The sequence below is a fragment of the Fukomys damarensis genome, unplaced genomic scaffold, assembly GCF_012274545.1.
Source record: "Fukomys damarensis isolate Sample0158 unplaced genomic scaffold, DMR_v1.0_HiC HiC_scaffold_29, whole genome shotgun sequence".
Taxonomy (NCBI): domain Eukaryota; kingdom Metazoa; phylum Chordata; class Mammalia; order Rodentia; family Bathyergidae; genus Fukomys; species Fukomys damarensis.
In genome coordinates this window covers 34,259,294-34,265,708 of record NW_022900941.1, presented here as the reverse complement: position 1 = coordinate 34,265,708, position 6,415 = coordinate 34,259,294, and positions in this window count along the sequence as shown.

The following is a 6,415-nucleotide window of genomic DNA, read 5'->3' as shown; positions in this document are numbered from 1 at the left end:
CTGTCAGTTCATTCTTCTCTAAAGAATTCTCTTGACTTGATGATCTAGATTGGGAATTGAGAAATTCAATACATTTGGACATTTCAGTTCATAAAGTATCCATCAAACAGTTCTCTGTGCTCTTGTTGTAACAACTGAACATTGGCCTTTATTATGAGAACTGACCCAGGCAACATGGCATGACGATGGGTCAGATAAAAAAGCTATTTCTATCACCGCATAGTAGAACATAACGGTCTCTGGCATGTTGAAATGTAGGTTTAACCCTTGCAAAGGATAGTGCAGTCTAAAAAATACGTAATTATTTCTATAAAATACAAGCTGAACTGATCAAAATCTTAGTGATTAACGGGGCTTACACAAAAGTGTAAAATGGGACAGGACCAAAATACACTGGGTTGCTGTGATTCACTTGAGGTAGATAAATGAACAAGCTCTGTTCCTGCCAACCTTACCTAGAGTGAATTGTAACTACAAACTCTTAGGTTTTAACTAATCTGCTATAGTTATGTAGCAGACCTTAAAATGTTTCTCAAATACTTGCTCTATATCCCTACTACCTTTTAGCACCTCACTGTTGTATCCTTGTTGTGTCCATACCATTTTCCTCCAAAAATGCAATCCTTCTCTACAGAAGCAGAGCTCACATCCTCTGATTGTGATTTGGAATAATTCACCTTAATTAAAAGGTTTCTTGCTTTCAACATACTAATAAAGCAGTCTAATCTTCTCTCACCCTAGAAAATTTCCCAGAGGACCGGGGATTTAGATCAGTTGTTCTGCTGCCTGCCTCACAAGTGCAAAGACCCGAATTCGATCCCCAGTCCAAAAAAACAATAAAAGTCTGAGATTAAAGACAGACCACAGTAATGAACATAAATAAAAACTAGTACCCAATCCTGTGAGAATTTTCTACATAGGTGATGTTTGTTCAAATTCTGGCAATGCAGCAGAAATATTCAAACTCTCTTGAACTATATGATACAAAATAGTCTAGAATTATTTTTCTTGGTTTATTGCCTCTACAAGTTAATTAAAAGGGCACAAATCCATAAAAGATCCAATCTTCCAAAACTTAACATTAGAAGAAATAACACTCTGAATGGGCCTATATTTATTAAAGAGATTAAATACCTATAAGAAACTAGTATAGTGAGCCTTTCTTGAACTCATAAAGAAACATCTAACAAAATCTCCAGATAAGATCATACCCAAAGTTTTCCCACTACAAACAGGAACAAGTCTATCCATCTCTAGTTTAACATTGTAGCTGGAAGTCCTAGTGAATACTATAAAACAAGAAAAGGAAATTAAGATGAGAAAGGAAAAAAAGGGAAACAAAGTCTTTGTAAATAGGGAGGGGTGGAGGGGTTAAAGGGAGTGTAGGGGAACAACAACAAAAACAACAAAAAGAACCAAGATATACCATGTAAAGGTACAAATCCCCAACGATGAATGCCATCATATTGTATACCTAAAATGTTCCAATAAACTTGATGAATTAAAAAATATGGATGAGGAAGAAAGACATAAAGTGATCTTTGTTCACAGAAAAAATGATTACTTATGTAGAAAATCCAAAATTATCAACAAAACTCCTGGGAGTAGTAAGTGATCTAACAATTAGCAACTAGCAAGATACTAGTTAATTTATGAAATTCGTTTACTTTTACATACCAGAAATGAACAATTCAAATTTGAAGTCAATCTTCGAATGAACAAAACACAATGCCAATCACATTAGCATTTTCAAAACAAGAAATACTTTAGCATGGAGGTAACTATATTCTTACAAGATCTCTCTGAGAAAAATTACAAAACAGTGATTTGAAAAGCAAGGAAGAACTAAGTAAATGAGGAGTTACTACAAATTCATGGATAGAAAGATTCAGTGCCTGCTTTGCAAGGACCTGAGTTCAATCCTTTGTACCAAAGAAAAAGAAAGAAAGAAAGACTCAGTGTTGTCAAGATGTCAGTTCTTCCTAAGTTGATCTGTAGATTCAGTGCAATAAAAATTCCATCCAGGTATTTTGTAGATATTATATTAATTAGCTTCACATTATTATAATGAAATACTGGAGATAATTAACCTATACAGGGAAAATGTTTATTTGGCTCACCAGCTCACAGTTCTGGAATTGCAAATCTTTGTTTTGGATTTTTAGTAAAGGCAGCAGGGACACATGATGGGGACCCGATGAGACAAGAAACAGAAAAAAGAGACAGAAAGTGGCTGGGCTACCACAATCCCTTTGAGGAACACACCTCCAAAAACCTAACTAACTTCCATTAGGCTTGACTTCCTAAATGTCCACAGCACTTCCAAATAGCATCACTCAGAGGACCAAGTCTGTAAGATGTGGACCTTTGTGGAACACTCAACCAAACCAGAATAGACATCAAAAATGGATTCTAAAGCTTTAAGCATTTCTGACCCAAGACCCATTGCATTTTCTGCCCCCTCCCACTTTTTTTGAATGAGGAATGGTCTTGGGCTACATGTAAAAATATAAATTAGTTAATGAATATAAGTAATAAAACAACATTTTTTTCAATTTTTTTATTATATCATTAAAGAAAAATACGGCAGAACTGTCTTTCAACAGGTTGGACATGTTTAGAAGGAGAGGAAAATGACTCAGAAAACCCTATACAATATTGAAGAAGAACAAGGTTTAAGAACTGACACTCTCTGACTTTAAGACTCATTATAAAGCTACAGTAATTAAAATAGTGTGGTATTGGTGGAAGAACAGACAAATAGATCAATGGAACAGAATATAGACCCAGAAATAGACCCATATACATACAACCAATTAATATTTGTCAAAGGAGCAAAGTTTTCAACAAATGAATATTCATAAACAAAAAATGAATTTAGACACAAATCTCACATCCTTCACAAAGATTAATTGAAAGTGATCACAGAACAAAATGTAAAATATAAAACTATAAAACTAAAATCTAGATGATTTGGGGGTTGTCAGTGATAATTTAGAAGCATCAAAGGCACTATCGAAAGAAGGAATTGATAAACTGGTTCATTAAAATTGAATTTTTCTGTTTTGCCAAAAAAAATACTATTGAGTAAAAAAAAAAAAACAAGCCACAGATGGAGAGAAAATTTTTGCAGGAGATATATCTGATAAAAGACTGCTAACCAGAGGGCTGTGGATACAGCTTAATGGGATAGCATTTGCCTAGCATGTACAAGGTTGTGGGTCCATTCCTGCAAAACAAAAACAACTAAGACAAAAGGGACTATGTTCCAAAATATAAGAAAAACTTTTAAAGCTCAACAATACAGAACAACCCAGTTAAAAAAAAACTTTAACAGACAACTCATAAAAAATGCATATATCACAAATAAGTCCATAAAAAGATGCTTCACAATGAATGTCATAAAAACAACAGTGGGATATCACTAAACACTAACGAGAATGGCCAAAATTCAGAACAATGACAAACCAAATGCTTCCAAGGATATGGATGAATGGGAGCTCTCATTCTTCTCTGGTAGGAATGCAAAATTTTGCAGCTACTTTGCAAGGCAATTTGATGCTTTCTATAGAACTAAATATATCCTCACCATATGAACCAGCCATCACACTCCTTGGTATTTGCACAACTTAGCTGAAAACTGATTTCTACACAAAAACCTACACACAAAGTTTATAGCAGCTAAAACTTAGAAACAACCAAGATGTCCTTCAATTGGTGAATGCATAAACAAGTATATTTAGACAAATGAATATTATTTAACATTAAAAACACATAAGCTTTCAAGCCATGAAAAAAGACATAGAAGAAACTTAAACCTAAATGTGCATTACTAAGTAAAACAGACCAATGTAAAAAGGCCAAATAATTTCAACCATCTAGCATTATTGAAAAGGAAATTCTATGAATATATTAAAAGATCAGTGGTTTTAAAGAAGCCAGAGAAGATATGATTGCATAGTCAGAGAAGATTTCTAGGGCAATGAAACTACTCTGTATGATACTGTAGTAGGTGGGCATATGTCATTATAAATTTGTCCAAACTCATAGAATGAACAACTCAGAGAGTGAAACCTAGTGCAAACTGTGAACTTAGGAGTGATAATGACATATCAGCATATGATCAGCAATTGTAACTAAGATACTACTCTAGCAGGAGGTATTACTACAAGAGATGTTATATGAGGAGCAGGAGTGTATGGGAAATGCTTATAATTTCTACTCAATTTTGCTGTAAAATTAAAACTTCTCTAAAAAACAAATTAGAAGGAACTTTAGCCATTTCCTTATTACTCCGTTCATAATCACTTGTTATTTTAGATAAATAAATTTTACAAATTCTACAGAATGCTACTTCATTCAAGTAACTCCAACAAGTATGATAACATACAAAAACTAACCCTTTTAAATATGGTTGGTCTTTTTCTATCCCTTCGTTCTACTCTTGTACATACATTAACATTAAATGGTATACAGTTTTTCTAGGGAATTTTTCTTATAATTGTTAATGTTAAAATAGTAAAATCTATCTCCAGTCACACCCACAAATCATATGAATAATTACTTTTCTGTTAATGTTGTTTTTATTTTTTATTATTTATTTTTTGGTACAGGGAATCAAACTCTGGTCCTTGTACTTGTGAGGTAGGTGCCGGAACCACTGAGCTAAATCCCCAGCCCACTTTTTGGGGTTAATGTTAATGTTTACGACACAGTTACAAAACAGGAATGATACATTTTATCCAGAGTCAGGACTACTTTTTCTTAAAATTAGGAAAATTAAATTAGAGAATATTTTCTCACTCTGCTCCACAATGTAAGCAGAAATTTGCACCATGAGCTATGCTAATGGGCTATATCTTCTCGTTTGGGTGTCCTCATCGTTGTGGCTATGAATTCCATTGCGCATCCACGTTAAGGTTGGCAGCTTTTATGCTAGATTTCTTCCTCATGCCGGCCAGCCCAGACTGCCAATGCGATATGAGCTTATGATGCCACATAAAGTTGAGTGATCATCCTGTGAAATATGTATATTCTTTTTCTTTTGTATTATCTCAAATTTTCATTTTCTTTTTTTTCTCATTGAGTTTATTGGTACACTTTAGGTATACTGTACAGTTGCAATCATCATTGGAATCTTGTACCTTTACATGGCAGGTCTTGGTTCTCATTTTTTTCCCTTATCCCTGCCCTCCCTTCACCCCCTCCTCCCTTGGTAACATGTTCCTGGAAAGATACATAGGAAAGTAGGCAGTTCTTTTTCAAGCAAACAAAATTTCTAAAGTAAATTATTTGTAATAATTATTTTATGTATCCTTTAGTTCTACTTATTTTGCTAATTTATTTTTTAAAAATTTCACTAGCATGTGTTTGCAGTCCATAAGGATTCTGCTCCTTATGGGGAGCTGATTTATTTCAAAATATACTTTGCTGATTATTGTAGAAATATATGGTTATAACAGAAAAGTTTGATGCCATGAAACAGGACAACATTACCGTACAAGTGTCATCCAGTTGTTCTCGGTTACATGTGCTAAAGTCGCAGAAGAAAGGATGAAAGTCTTCCTAGGGAAGAGCACATGGACCTCTAATGGAAAATATGTCAGGGAGGAGGCCAGTGAAGCAGTCTAAAAGGAGGAATAGCCCAGCCCTAAAATGTTCTTAAAGCAATTGGGGCTTTACAATTCTTGAAAAAACTATTTCAGTTAGATGTTTTATCCAAATCTCCTATCATTTCAAAGATATCAGAGATTTTTATTCTTTAATTAATCAAATTTTATGATTGATTACCCACACTCCTCCAATGCATGAAGAGATGCTGCTTGTATGGGATTCAAAGTAGAGAAGTTCTCAAGAAGCGACAATTGTACGCATGACTTACAGGGTTTTCTTTCTGTGGAACAATGAGGAGGATAAAACATCATTTTAGCTACTAGTTGGATTAAGGCAAATGTAGAAATGATTCAACCATGGCAGTATACAAGGGCAAAAGCCTAAGTGCTTTTTCAGAAATGCAACTTCATTCTCAACATCACTGCTGGGTCTTTGCTGTCATTTTAAGAACTATCATTTAGGACTAATCTTCCTTTTCCATGTAGACAGCATAAATGACAAACACCAATTCCAAATGCTGTCTTAAATTTTGTTTTATTGAAGCCACTGGGATTCAAATTTTTCTAGTTGATGCACTATTTTGAAATCTGTAGAAATATTGTCTTAATAATACCAGGCACCATAGCATAGAAAAGAGTAAAGTTAAAACATTGCACTAGCATAGCTTGTGTGGCCGTTATGTAATCACATGCATCCTTTATTTGCCCTGAATAGTCAGAGGCGTCTTATTTCATATTTTTAAAAAAGAAAATGCATGGCATGTGAAGTCTTTTTTTTTTTTTTTTTTTTTTTTTTTTTTTTT